The sequence below is a fragment of the Hipposideros armiger genome, unplaced genomic scaffold (assembly GCF_001890085.2).
Source record: "Hipposideros armiger isolate ML-2016 unplaced genomic scaffold, ASM189008v1 scaffold_78, whole genome shotgun sequence".
NCBI lineage: Eukaryota > Metazoa > Chordata > Mammalia > Chiroptera > Hipposideridae > Hipposideros > Hipposideros armiger.
In genome coordinates, this window is record NW_017731428.1 from 1,329,033 (window position 1) to 1,344,555 (window position 15,523).

At 43.0% G+C, this 15,523-nt stretch overlaps 1 protein-coding gene across 13 annotated transcripts in view; it reads right to left on the reverse strand.

The window, feature by feature from the left end:
- LOC109383228 (uncharacterized) overlaps positions 1-15,523 on the reverse strand; it is a 433,428-nt gene that overhangs the window by 75,539 nt on the left and 342,366 nt on the right. The window contains exons 5-6 of one of the 13 annotated variants that reach the window (XR_002124117.1): positions 11,807-14,363; positions 8,682-11,601 (exon numbers count right to left, since the gene is read on the reverse strand). The exons of 10 other annotated variants lie outside the window; for them this stretch is intronic. The gene's annotated coding sequence lies outside the window, so the exon portion shown is untranslated. Of the gene's footprint in view, positions 1-8,681; positions 14,364-15,523 lie in introns of those variants that run through there. 2 more of the 13 variants (XR_002124118.1, XR_002124116.1) reach the window with 2 other exon arrangements.

The following is a 15,523-nucleotide window of genomic DNA, read 5'->3' on the forward strand; positions in this document are numbered from 1 at the left end:
TTTGTTTGTTTGTTTGTTTGTTTTGACAAGCTCTACCTCTTGAGTCATGGTGTAGAAGGCATGGAGGCAGTCTGGCTGCCTTAAGCTAGCCATTTTAAGATCTGTTGGAAGTAGCCAGACAGAGCCATGTTCAAATCCTGGGTCCACCACTTTCGGCCACGTGACTTTAGAAAACTGTTTAACCTCTCTGGGCCTCAGTTTCCTCTTCTACCAGAATCACAGTACCTGCTTCACATGTGTATCAGAATGCATGGATAGTTCTTAGTAGTTGAGGCTGAATAAATGTTCATTTTCTTCTCCATCTGTACACAATTTGTCCAAGCTGTGCCTTTTCTCAAGGCCAAATCCTAGAATCAAGCACCAAAGATAAAAGAGGAAAGGAAGTGCTAGCCATGCTGAGATAGTTGAGAGCAGAGTTTGGCAAGCTGCAGCCCCTGGGCCACCTCTGGCTTGCCTTCTGATTTTGTAAATAAAGTTTTATTGGAACACAGCCACGCTCATTTATTTACATAATGTCTACGGCTGCTTTCTCTATAATGGCAGAATGGAGTAGTTAGGATAGAGATTGTATGGCCCCCAAAGTCAGAAATACCTACTTTCCAAAAAACAAAGGTTGCCGGCCCCTGGTTTAGGGTATTTGTGGTATTTTATCAAAAGATGACTGACACATGTCATTTTCCTCTGGAGAGCTCCAAAATGAAGTGGTGGGTAACGGCAAGGAGGAACTTTCTGTTCCAAAGCAGTCTGGAGGCTGCCTTTTACCAAATTCCCGCCACCCTTTTTGATACCAGCGACTGGTGGCAAGGTCTACAAAACCAGCGTGTGGCTGTCGAGTGGGGGAAACTGGTTTTCCACTGATAGATCAATTGGTTAGATCTTAAACACGTTCAACAAGAAAAAAAGGTCAATGATTCTACGAGACCAATAAAGAGTCCCAGCGTATCTAAGTGGTTAACCCTGTGTGATACTGAAATGACTCATCAGCCTCTATGATTTTTCTAGTATTGATTTTAGTCCCCATAGTGTTCACTGCCTTCATTCTACAAATACTGCTGAGAACGTCCTGACACATGCCAGAGCTAGCTGCAGAGGCTCTAGATTTGCCCCTGGGTGTTTTGGGGTTTTTTTTTGTTTTCGTTTCTTTCTTTAATAAAAAAGAGCCTTCTTTGGTTCCTTTTCAGCAGTTGAAGAAATTTTCAACATTTCTGCTTTACTCCAGTCTATAGACTCAACCTCTGAGTTACTGATTTGGGCAATAACAGGGATAAAGTGTTCAAGGATGGTCCAGAACAGAGTGATTAAGTCGCTCTGAGTGTTTGCAAGTTTGGGAAGAAAGACAGGAGGCTCTCTGGGTATTTCAAGCAGATAGGGCCTGAATACAGGGAATAAAGAGTTTAAACAACTGTGGGATGGGTTATAGTGTGTCAGTAGGGACATCAACAAGGACTGGAGTCCAGGAATTAGTGCTGAAGTGGGTAATTCTCAAGAGGACGAGTGGGAAGGAGGCCAGTGGCAGCATCCTACATCTACTGGCACCTACACCCCGACAGCTGCTGCTGAGAATAAGGACATCTGCTCAGCCTTCAAGACACCACACCGGCACCCCTCCTTGGCACAATCTACCCTTGAACCCTGCTGGCAAAAGTCTAGGGAGCATGGCTCCAGGCTAGCTTCTCTCGTGCAGGGGGGAATGCAGGAAGGAGGAAGGAGAGGATGGTGTTGAGGTGATATTAAATAACCCAGCTTGGGGGAAGATTTGGGAAGACTTCCTAAAGAATATGATGCCACAGACATGGGTTTTGAAAGATCATGGTTGGCCAAACCCTGGCGATGGTCAATGATTCATCAGAAAGGAGTTTCCCTTTCTAGGCTGCAAGAGCCTGAGTTAGGGAAGTACCACCTTCCCAAGAAGTCCTCTCTTATGCAACAGGAGGAGGCAGCTATAAATAGCCTGAGTTTCTCACTGTTCTATGTTCAAAATGGATAACTGCAAGCAACATTTCCTTCCTGGAGAAAGTTCTGAGTTCTAGTTACTAAATCAAAGGGCAGTAGTTCTACTGTTGGAAAAAGCGGCAAAATATTTCTCTCTAAACACATTTCATAGGCAGTTTGGGATTGTTGTGCCAAGGGATGGAGAATCTGCCCACTGCAGTGGGGGTCAGGGCAACACCCAGAGTGTCCTAGCACCTCTATCCTGACATCACCTCCCTCTCCTCAGCAGCCCCCTCCTCTCCTTTGCAGAAGGACCTCTCCAGATAACCCGCCCACTGGCAGTACACCTTTCCCCCAAAGTTTAGATGGACAGAAACCCTGCAGTGCTAGGAGGGAAAAGGTGCGGCATCAATTAAGCACCTACTGTTTCCTTTGCTAAGTTAGATGCTTTGCACACCTCAACGTGACCTTTAAGATAAGCCCATTACCCCCATTTCCAGATGAGGAAGCAGAGGCCAAGAAAGATGAAGTAATATGTCTGAGGATATGCAAGCACTGGTCTCCAGAGAAAATGGTGAGAGCCCCCACTCCCTACTACAAGTGAACCCTGAATTCTGTGAGGCAGCCGTGGGTCACAGGGAGGTTATAACATCCTCACAGCTTTGCACAACCATGGAGAAGCTTGAACCCATCCCTCGTGACTTCCTTCCTTCCCCCTTTACCCCAGGAAAATCTGGGACAAGTAAATCTCACCATTGCTGGTGACAATAGCTACAGCAGCATTCCAACATCCTAGCCTCCCTCTGTGTCATTTTCCCACGGAGGTGCAAAAAAAGATGGCTCTTTAGAGACTAGAACCCATGTAGATTTTCAAAATTTCAGGTGAAATTCCTCTTAGGATGTTTTCTTTCTTTTTTGTTGTTACCTTATCAACCTTTCACTGTTTATTAATCAAGTAAATGCCTATCTGTGTTAGAAAAAATAGAAAACACACAGGTATGCCTAAAGAAAAGTAAAATCCATAAACACATTATGAGAATAAAGTCCATAGGTGCTCTGTCAGATCACAGCTCAGCGCTTTACATTTCTTCTCCACACCCTGTCTCATGTGCTAGCCAGGGTTTGTTAATGATTCTTGAAGTTTTGGGATCCAGATCATTGTGATAAAACTATTATTTTACATACCATAAACACTCTGCTTCCTGGATGTGTTGCAGGTTTTAATTCAATTTTGTAACCATCATGGTGACATGTAAGCTTATCTCTTCTTTAATCATGTCACTACTCACTGCTAGCCATTCTCTATGGTTCCCATCTAGTTCTGAGCTCTTAACTGTGTGTTTCACTATTCAGTTTGCAAATGTGTCTTAAAGAAATTTTTCAAGAAGGGTTTGTAGACCCAAAAAATTCATTTTGTGTCCTTTGCTTATCCAGTGATATCATTGTTTCCTGCATATGTGAATGCTAGCTGGACCATCTATGTAATATTCCTTTTCTTCTTTAAACTCTATAGATGTTATTCAATTATCTTCTGGTATTTAGCGTTTGGGGGAAAAGATGAAGGCTGGTTTAATGTCGATCATCAGAAACAACCCATTGTCTCATGTCTGGATATTCACAGAAGCCGGTATTTATCTAATCAGGCTGGTACTTTCACCAGGCTACATAGATGTGGGTCTCCCATCCTTGGTTTTTCATGACTCAGGGTCCGTTCTTTCTATCTACCTTGAGTTATCTTTCCCTTTAGCTTGGGAATGTTCACTTTCATCACAAGGTCCCACATTTTCTGACCAATGTGTCTGAAACCTCCATTATTGTTACTCTTACCCTTTCAGCTCTGTCTCCTTTTTCTAAATTCCGGGAGACTTTCTCAAATACGTGACTCACACCAGTGATACCCTTCCATGCATTGGCAAATACTGAAGGACAAAGGTGACTTGTCAGCATTTTGAAAGCCAGGAACAGTGATTTGCTCTGTGCACCACCCTGGGGGTCGAATTTTCTTCTCTGATCCACAGTTGATGTTCACAGATCCCAGCCCAGTTCTTGCTTCACAGCTGGCTCTCAGGGGGGATGCCATGCATTAACTATGCTCCCTTCTTCCTTAGTCCTCAGCCCTCAGCTCTCAGCCCAGCTTCTAGCTCTCAGAGGTAAGGCAGGATGGAAGCAGCCTGTCACCTGACAATGCAGAACTAACCTGAGGCTCCATGCCCTGGCAGCTACCTGCAGAGCTGACAGGGTCACATGCCTCCCTGTGGTCACTTCAGTCTCTCCCCATTTTCTGCCCAGCACTTTCCTGTGATTCCCAGAATCTGCCTGGATCTGGGGAAACTGAAGGAAAGGGAACCAGAGAAAGGAGGAAAAAAACTACTGCTTGCAAGAATAACCCCCGAGGAAGAAAACTTTTTCAGGTAGGAAAGCAACAGTGTGCCACATGCTGGGGCCAAGAAAGGTTGTCCTCCATCCAGATCTATTGACCCCACAATACTGTGAACTGCTCCGGATGCTGTCATTAGGCTGTACCACCAGTCATAGCTTTCTGTCCCACCTACCCTTATCACAGGAAGAGCTGAAAGGCTCGGCTTTGGGGGACACCAGCCAGCTGCCACTTTGAACTGGAAGTCAGCGAGCAGTTTACTTTGAACTTGTCCAATTTCCAAGCAGCTGTCAACCCAAAGGGTGAAAAAATATATATAGTATACCCCAAAACTAGAGCCCTTGGTGGCCTATCCCTCTCTGCTACATAGTCTGGTGGAAAAGTTGCTCACAGAGCAAGAGAGAAAAGTTGACAAACTTTGTTTTTTTTTTCTTTTGTGTTTGTTTTTTGGGGTTTTTTAAAATCCTCTCCACAGAAACTTTCAAACTGAAAGTCTAGTTTTCTCTCAGCATCTCAGCCTCTCTCTACAGGATGTCCCAGCAGCAGGCTGTCCACTGCTCTGCTCAGTGCCCCAGGCAAGGTCTGTGAAGTCCCACTTCTCACAGCCAGTCATTAGGCTACAGAATGAATGCAGGCACACCTTTCTCACTCGGAGGCCCCGATGGTTCGTCCTGGGCAGGGTGGCTAACCTGGAGCCCCACAGTCAGGGCCTGCGGAGGAAGACTACCACACACACCCTCTGACCTTCGGCTGTAAATCTCAGACACCCCCATGACCTTCCATCCCTTCCAAACTTCAGCTCCTTTCCAACTCTATGCTCTCCATCAGTATAGGGGTTGAATCCCATGCTCAAGAAAAGATAAACCACATACCGAGAGGACAACAAGTTTAAGAAGAAACCAACATGCTTAGGGTATGTGCCTATTAAGAAGGCTTAGTGGTTACCCATGAAGGCTCTGGCCTGCCCAGGTTCACATCCCAGCTTTGCTACTTAGTATCCATATGTACTTCGACAGGCTATTTGATCTCTTTGTGCTTTACTTTCTCATCTATAAAATGGGATAATAAGAGTACCAACCTCATACAATTGTTGTGAGGGTTAAATGCGTTAATATATCCATTTAAGAATATTCATTTAAGAGATAAATATTCCATACCTGTTAGCTACGCATATTTCCTATTATGCGGCAAGAGCTTTGGGGCATATTATTGCCAGGCTCTCTAGCCTACTTTTTAGCCCTTCTGCTCTCCAGGAATCCCTGCCCAGGTTGCAACATACAAGAACAACAGGAAACAAAGTCAGAGCCTATTACTCAAAGGGCAAGTACACCATTATCACTCCTCCCCCAGAGAGCAGGATTACGTGACCAAACCTAGTCACCAGTGCAGCTCAGGCTCAGGTCTAAAGTAATGCCATTCATGTTCTAGAACGGTCAGTTGCTGACCCATCCATCCCTCTACCAGACAAAGATGCCCGACCTGCCGCTCCCATCCAGGGGCTGACAGCAAATAGAAGTTGAGATGACCCACATGGCAGATAGAAGCCTGTTCTGCTTACACATGGTGGCAGGATGAGCAAGAAGGGTTCGCCCTGAACAAGCCACACTCTGACGAGTAACACCTTCCTGGAAGGCAGACTATGAGCATTTCCATGTGTCTGGTCTTCTTCTACAGAGAGGGACAAACACGCTTTCCTCACCCCGACAGCTCTCCCATCAAAGTCTCTCCCTAGCTCTACCAACTAGGCATACGTGTCCACACATTTAGTTAAGGAAACCGAGGGTCTGAGCTTCAGTGGCAGAACCAAGATGAGAACGGGGTTGTTCCCAGCCCATGTCCATGCTGCTTCCGTCGCACCCCACAAGGCCAATGTGTGTACGTGTGTGTGCAAAGGTGACAGCACATGAGGTCTCTTCAGTCAGTCGCTAAGCCAGGGGCTGAAAACAAAATCATCAAGAACCTTGGAATCTTTTAAGCTTCCAGTAGGAGCTTCTGTGGTGTGTCTATTAGGGCATGTCCTTTGGATTCTCTTTGTGGAAGTACACATCTCTCCTGCTTTCTACTCAAGTGTTAAATAAAATTTGCTCACATACCCATCAGCAAGGCTCCACCAAGGTTTGCTCAGGTTTCATTGGGCCTCCATTTTCCCATCTGTAAAATTGGGACCGTAGTATTGACTTCGCAGGGTGTTGAGAAGATTACAACCAGGGTACTAATCGGATGTTCACTTCAGAGATGATATTCTTATACATTAAGCAAAGTAATCTCCCCAGTATTTCCTGATATTTCTCATCTTTCCCTGACCTCCTCCTATTCTGGTGGTTAGGCATAGTAGTATCAGGTGGTTCAGAGAAGAGAAATATCAACAGAAGAAGAGAAAAGGCTTTTTAATTTCTCTAAGTTCAAATATTGGTTCCAACATACAGACTACATAAAAGATCAAAAATAGGCTATTTCCTGTCCCCTGAAATTATGTAAAGATTTCATGAGAGGGGGGACGGAGAGATGACTCCTTGAAAAGGGGCCTCATGTCTTGTCTCCTATGTGACAGGTGAGGATGGGAGGTTGGGACTGACAGAACCCCAAGTATTAGGCTCCTATAAGAGGGGACCTGTGCTTATCTTTGCAGATTGGACTTGAGAAAGTGGCAAGTTCTCAGACACTCAGCATGGTGGGAGCAGAAGCAATATTTACGAGGTAGCCAGGAGTAGCCGAGAGCCAATGGAAAGTCTTGAGGAAGATGGGGGATTGGCCTATTTGAGGCTCGGTAAAGCCAGTGTGGCTACAGCAGAGTGAGTGAAGGGATAAGAGAGAGGCGGTGCCAGCGGCCATCACAGAGGGACCAGGAAACCCTGGGTGATTGTGACCTGCAGTACCTGAGATGAGAGTCTTTGGGGGATTTCGCACAGGAGAGTGACCCAACGGGACAAATGATGTTAAAGGAGTATATGGCAGTTGCAATGAAAACAGAATACTTGGTGAGGCACACAAGACTTAGGCAGAGAGAGCAAATTCCACCGAGAACCAACCTTTTACATGACATTGCTTCGCCCTGAGATGGGCGAATAGCTGGGGTGGGCCGTTATGGGATACTTTGTGGGATCTTAGAAGAAGACCTGTGTGGGGCCAACCAGGAACTACAGCTGAGCCACACCCCACACCCTGGAGCCTCAGAGTTCACAAGAGCACTCAAAAAGATACATCCAGCCTGATCAATTTAACCCAAAGTCACAAGACAAGACCACCTCAAAGAGGGGCCAGAAAAAGGAAAGCTAATGTCTTTCTGCATTGGATCAGAGAAAAGAGAAGTTCTGGGCAGAGCTCTCCATGCTATGCATGAGAAAAAAGGGCGGGCGGGGGGCGGGGAGGGGGGGCTTGGCATTTCAGCTATGCAAGCACTCTAGAACACAAAAGGGAAAGGAAATACAATCTGCAAAAGAACAATAAAAAACTCAGTGTGGAGTCATTTATAGAAGACTCAGAAACAAGAAGATGAAGCAATAGGCTGGGATGAAAAGGGAGATTATCAGGTTAAGGAAACAATTGAGGGCCAAAGCAACACCCTTATAGATCAAATAAATAAATGTAAACCTGCGGAGAACAGACTAGGCATGGCAAAAAACTCGAAAAGAAAAGGCCTTAGAACAATGCAATGAATGCAAAGGAAAAAGGTAAACTGAACAAATTCAGTTAGAGGTGGCGATAAAAAAGGACTTCAAGGTTAACCCACATAACAATCACTTCCATTCCTTAAGGAAAGCACCCAACAAATGGAAGAGCGTTTCAGAGATGGAATTTCATCAGTTATTTTTGATATTAAAAAAACAAGTAAAGCTGCAAATCACAAGAAGTTAATATACTAGAAACAGTACAATTTATGTGGAGACACTGAACATACCTGATCAACATTAACTATAGAGAATGACCATCTGGGCAGAAAAAGGGGAGTGAGAGGGGATCGAGCTGGCCTCAGGTTTCTCCACACCGATATTTTTCCAGAAGAAATCACAGTAATGCCCACAAAGCCCAAATAAAGAAAAGTGTAACTCAAGGACATTAAAACTGAAGACATTCTCAAACAGAAAAGAATTCAGGAACTTTATGAGCCCTTCTGGAAAATACACTGGAAGACTAATCCCATAATAAGAAGAATTTATTAAACACGGTTACACACCAATAGTAATTGATGTATTGAGGGCTTGCTATGTGCCTCTAAAGGGAAGAGAATCTATGGTTAAAAACACTAGCTATCAGGATTAAATCCATTTAAATAAGTGTAAATAACAGCACAACAGCAAATTTTTTTATTGCTGAACAGACTTATAATCAATCACTTTAAGTTTAAAATGATAAAAGTAACAAAAATCAGGAGGTGAAAGAAGAGTATGAATCACTTCATCTTCATAGTAGGAGATTAATTAGTACAGCCCGAAAAATGGAAAGATATAAGTTAAAAGGGGGGGAAAATGACTCCAACTTATTTGGTTTCATTAAGTTTTTACTTAATCTCACTTAGGGAGATATTTGAGGAAATGCTATCACTGGCAATGGAGAAAAAAACATGATGTAAATTTCAGCAATTCCGTTAGTTTCACTTCAGTTTATTTTTCTTTGGTTACGTTCAAGGGAAATTAAGTAATTGTTCTTCTTTTATTCAGTATGTCCAGTATGATCTCTAATTAGTTAGGTAGCTATTTACCTACCTAAATAGCCTTCCACCATCGCAATCTATCTGTCTATACACAAGGGACATTTGGAATGATGTCCACCACAGGTTGATGTTAGTCATTTCTTACAGGTGAAATTTTGGAGTGAGTTTCTGCTTACTTCTTTGTCCTTTAAAAATATTTGTAAAATTTACTTTATTATGAGCATTTAGCAATTAATAAGAAATAAAGTTATTAAGTTAAATATATATTTACTTAAGCTTTATATAGTGATAAATCACTATTTGATGGTGTCCTGAAATCAGAATTATTGCTCAATTGTAACTGATGTATTGAGAGCTTGCTATGTGCCAAGTGCTCTGCAAGGGCATTATAAACACAATGCCACTTTCTTTAAACCTCACAACTTCATGAGTATGTTCCCATTTTAAAGATAATAAAATCACTGCTCCTACATGTTAAGTGATGACACCACATACTTCCAAGTGGCTGAGAAGGAGCTGCAATCCATGTTTTGAATTCCAAGTCCATCCATCCATTTATCAGTGTCATACTGAGGCCCCACTCTGGCCCACACATTGTATATACTCCACTGTGGCACAATTCCTAGACTTCCTCCTGATGACTAACTTTGACTAAGAATTTCTTCCTTCAGTGGTTAAAGAAAAGTATATGGCAACATTTCAGACTGATTCAGAGACTCTAAACCATCCTAAAATGGTACATCTATTTAGCTTTTTAAAAATCTTCTCTTTGAAGAAAAAAATAGTTACTAGTTTTACATATGCCCTGATTTATTTAAAAATATAATATACTAAAATTGGAACAAGGGTGCATGTTATGATTTTTTTAGCTGCATATATATGCCTTGTGTATTTTCTGTATGTGGCTATATTTCACATTTTTTAAAAAGTTTTTTCAAAGAAGACTTACACACAAGCATGATTTATCAGTTTGTTTCACTCAATAAATTAAATTTTGATCTATGATAAACAGTAAAACAGATAAACCATATTTATATAACTGTATATAGGATTGCATATTATTTACCTATTGCTATGTATCAAATTAGCACCTTAAAACAACAAATATTGGGTTGTCCAAAAAATCATGATGCATTTTTGCAACGAAAAACGTAGAAAAAATATGTCATGACTTTTCTGACAGCTCAATATTTATTATCCCAGGGATGCTGGGTCGGGAATCCAGACACAGCTTAGCTGGTGCCACTTGCTCTCTCTTTCTCACATAGCCAGAATCAGTGTGTTGACTGGGGTAGCCATCACCATGCTCAACTGGGGAGGAGCTGCTTCCAGACTCACCCATGTGGCTGTTGGCAGGTCTCAGGTCTTTGCTGGCTGTTGATCAGTGTCTTCAGTTATGTTACCACATGGATTTCTCAATAGGTCTGCCCACTGCATGGCAGTTAGCCTCTCCCAGGGTGAGGGATCTCAGAGAAAGAATGCCAAGATGGAAGCCACAGTCTTTTTATAACCTAATCTCAGAAGCTGCAGTCAATCACTTCTGCTTTGTTCTATTCATTTGAAGTGGGTCACTGAATTCAGCCCTCATTCAAGAGGAGGAGATGACACAAGACTGTGAATAGCTAGAGGTGTGTGTGTGTGTGAGGGGGATCACGGGGAGTCATGCTAGAGGCTGCTTGCTATAGATTGGAAAGCCATGTACCAAAATGTTAGCAACGATTGTCTTTAGCAGTGGATTGGAAATATGGGTGCTTTATCTATCTATCTATCTATCTATCTATCTATCTATCTATCTATCTATCTATTATTTGTATTGCTTTTCAAAATTGTCCATGATGCATTTACAGAGTGCCTCGTCCAAGCCAGGCACTGAGGATACAGTGCTGAATAAGCAGAACGTCTGCCTTCAGGAAACTCACAGTCTAGAAGGCAGGGGCATTAGTAAAGCGATCCTCTTAAAATATTTGCTGACTTCAGAGACAGAAGTAAACATTTAATCAACAGCTATTCATTGAGCTCCTACTATGGGCAGGCATTGTAGGATACTGGAAGACACTGACCTCAAAGAGCTCATCACATATTGCAGCAGACGGACAGCTTAACAGGCAGTCTCAAGACAATGTGAAAAATGCTAAGAAGGAGCAGAGTTTTTTCAAAAAGAGATTGCATGAGATGGAGAGCAGAGCAGAGCACAGGAGTGGTTTAGGGAGTCAGGGAAGGTTCTTGTGGGAAGGCTATCTAGGCTGAGACTATGTTAGCAAAGCCATAAATTGGGAGAGAACAGTTTTAGTTAAAGGAACATCCAAAGCATAGGGTGCTATGACAGCCCAGAGGAAAATGACAACACTGAGAGACAGCAGGCAGGATTTTTAGACAGGTTCAGCAGGCCAGGTTATGGAGCACTCACAACTGCAGACCATAGAAAAGAGCACCCTAGAGAGCAGTGACATGGCAGATGCTCTGCTTAAGGGTGACCGGTACTTCCTTCAGATGAAGAATGCATACGTGGTGAGCTCAGCACCTGGGGAGCAGGTGACCTTGACATCAGAGGTTGAGTTCATTTCAGATGGTCCTCCCAGAGTGCCTTCCTTAAATGCCAATGAGTTCTGAGCTAGAGGTTCATGGTAGCTTATTCTAAGCTCTGCAGAACCATGGAATGCAAGTAGAAAAAATTAGTCACACGAGTCACAGACAGTGGTACAGAGAATGACAGAACTGGGGGAAATTCTCAAAACAAATTAAGAGGACTCAGTTGGGGTCCTTGTAGAAGGAGTCATCAGTGGGGGAGGTGTGAACAAAAGCAGGGTAGAGCCAGAAGCAGGATGGGAGAACTTAGTAGTGCTCACCAAAGTGGGACAACCATCTGATTTTACTGTTCTGCATCAGGGTGACCTTGGGTAAATCCCTTCATCTTTTTTACCTGTTGCACACCTGTAAGATAAGGATAATAACCCCTATTTCACAGGACTGCTAGAAGGCCAAGGTGAGATTCTCTCCATGAAAGAACAAAGCACTATCCCACCATAAGATAATTTTACTATTATTATTAGGGGATAGGGTGTGATTGTGAATGTTTGAATTCTGGAGTCCAAGCTTGGAGTCAAATCCAAGCCGCTCAATGAATGACCGGCTGTATGATCTCAGGCAAGTTACTTAACTTCTCTGAGTCTCCAAGTTCTTGTACATAAAGTGGGAACAATATTGGTAACTACTTCATAGGGGTTTTCCGAGGCATACATGGTGCGTTCATGTGAAATGCTAAAACAGTGCAGACATAGTAAACTCTCGATAAATATCCGCTATTGTTAGCAGTAGATGTTGTAATAGTAGCACTAGTAGGAGCAGGAGTGTGTCTGGACTCTATGACCTTGACCTTTATGAGATGCAGGTGGAGGTAGGAAAATAACATATTAATTCAAATGAGATTTAATTAGCACCTGAAAGTAAGTTCATGCATCTTGTGTTTTTCAAATCTACTAGCAAGCTTGCTGCATTATTCCCAGATTATGAGGAAACAGAGGCTTGGAGAAGTTACATGAATTTCTTATGAACAGACACCCAAAAAAGGCGAGGCAAGGAGTTGGCCCCCAGTTTCCTGATGCTAAACTGGTAAGCTGAGCTCTCTCTCTGTGCTGAGTATGGCAGGCTTTCAAAAGAATAACGTTCAGGTCACCTCACCAGGAATTTCCTTCAGGGTGAGCTAAAACTAAACTGTGTGTTAGCAAGCCTCGCTGCTGTTTTCAAAAACCTGTGTCTTCTCTGGTTGTCATTCAGCTTCCTCCTCCAAGAAGAAATGTTCAATTAACCATTAGCTTATGTTGCAAACATGTGTTCTTAAATGCACTCGTTCATTCTTGTAGGTGATTAAGGATGATGGGTATATAAATATACAAGTACATAAATGACAAGCCAAACCGTGTACATATGGTAATTGAATTTTGAGATGAGTACCATGTTTACACACTTCTATCAGGCCGCCTCCTTCTGACAAATGTGCAATTTCTTACCCACCATTTTATTGCTGCCAATATTGAAGTAAGTATCCTAAGTGCAGGACTGGAGAAAACCGTCTATGCCATCCAGATCATTTGCAGCTGGGCAAAATGAGCAGTGGGGTCCTCTCTAGATTCTATGTCTAATGAACTGATGGTCCTGCTTCACTGATAAGGCATCGTGGAGCCAGTGTCCAGCGATCTGGAACATACCACTGGGGGAAGTAACATTGATCCTAGATGGGAGTCGTAGATTTAAGATAAAGCTCTAGCATTTGACTGAAAATGGCCAAGAATATTTCAGAAACTGTCACAGATGATAGAATTTTAGAGTTATTTACATAGAGAGAGGGGGCACGAAATTCAGCAACATGGGATTCACCATGGTGAAAGAAGAGGAAGTGCATTCCAGGAAGTAGGAACTGGGTGAAAAAACAGAATGGCTCTGTGCACAGACCCACAGGAAGGTCAGTGCTGCTGAAAACAAAATGGCAGACCAAAGGCCAGGTTGTGGGGGGTCTTGCGTGCCACACAGAGTACCCTGAGGCCACAGAAAGGGTTAGGCAGCCTCGTCGCACATGCATTTTTGGTAAATCGCTCCAGTGAACATGTGGAGAGGAGCTGGAAGGATGGTGTCTCATTTGAACAACAGGCCAGAACTCCCAGTGTTCTTAGCTCTTCATTTACCATCGCGCTTCGTTCACTGAAGCTTCCAGAGCACCATTCTTCTTCCTTCACAGCAAGAAGGCTTGGATAGTGATTCCAGGAAGCCAAGAACATTCTAGGTTCTCAAAATCAAAACTTGAGATCGTCCCCGACCATGAGCAAAATTGAAATGTTAATAGAGTCTCAGTCTGCAGAGACGAGACCTGAAGAGGGGCGGTGACGGGTTAAGAAATCACAAGATAGGGCTTAGTGCTTAAGCAGTGGGAGCCCTTCAGGTACGATGTGAAACTAGAATGGGGACTCTGGTGGCTACACACTCTCCTAGGTCTTTTTTGCATCCCCTCAGGGTGTTGGCTAGAGCTGAGCTATTGTACAATTGTGGGTTTTGCAAACCTGAGGTCATGAGCTCCTTTCCTCAAGCTGTCCCCTCCCTTATCTCACACACTGCAACTTCACCCCTTCTATGAAACTCAGGGGTCTCGGGTTTTGAAGTAAAACTGAAAGTTCCAAAAGAACCACAAGACACCTCTGCTATTGTCTTCTCCCCAAACCTCTCCTGCACGGTGTCCCCTCTTCTTTTACCACACATCTACTTCACAGATGTTGGGCTGACTCAGATTCCGAATGCGATGCTGAAAGAACCCTGGGCTTGGAGTCCAGGCACATGGTTTCAATACTGGTTCTGCAGCTTTCGGACCATCTGATCTGTCAATCCATTGAACACTTTGAACCTCAACTTTGCCATCTGCAAAACAGAAAATTAACAAGGTGATGCCTTGAGGGAGCTTTGAGCTCTAATATGCTGTGACTATGAGAACACCCTGTCACTCATCATTGTCCTGGATGCTGATGAGGAAAAAAATAAAACCAGCCACAATCCCTACCATCATAATTAAGCTATTACATTCATAATAGGCAGGTATCCAAATGATGTTGTAGGCAAATGCTTAGACATGGAAACTTCTTCAGCTCTATTGTCTCATGAGAAAAGCATTACATAGAAGTACAGTAAGATCTCATTTTTCTAAAATAGCTATGTACACAGAAAACAAAACCCAAAGGACAGTCTCAAGGTCATCTCTGGTCATGAAATTTTCTTTGTTTTTTTTTGTCTATTTTCTGATTTTTTTTTTTACAAAAAAGATACATTATTTTAAAGTAATAAAATAATAAGAGTTATTCTCTGAGGCATCATGGATCCATTGACCATTCTTATGGGAAATTCATAAAGACATTGCAGATGATTGGACACTTAATCTGGAATGTGATGGTCAAATAGGAGTAATTTATTTTTCAGCAGCCCCTCCATCCACCCACTGTCCCATTCTTTTCTTCTGAATACATCATGGTTTCTCATGAGTAATCAATGACTTGCCCCACTAAAGCATGTACTACTTAAAGGCAAAAGACAATTCTCCTGTATCCTCTGTAAAAATTACCCCAGAACATACAGAGTCAATAAACTTGCACTTACGATGGAGGTTTTGTTGAAATTAGATGTGCTGATGAACACCTAACTCTGTGGACATGTGTGTAAAAGTCCTCTGTTTCTGATTTCTCAGTAGTTGGTGCACCAGTCCTCCCAAATCTTATGTCACAAATTCACTTCCTGAATCAGCTTCTCTGTTTTCTTTTATGGCTTGAACCGAAATACCCCCCAAAATATGGGCAGCTATTGCACAGGGGAAGCAGAATAGAGGCAGAGGAATAAACTAGCAAAGCACAAGGGACCTGAGATGTGGATCGAGGGTCCTATCCTATACAGAAGCAAGGAGTCATTGGGATGGGGTAGAGAGGTAGACAAAGAATGGACGGAGGAGGAGGGAAGGGGGAACCCCCACTTCTTGGACCTAAGCCCAAACAAGGTGAAACCAATTGGGGGAAAAGAACAGTTGTCAGCTGCAC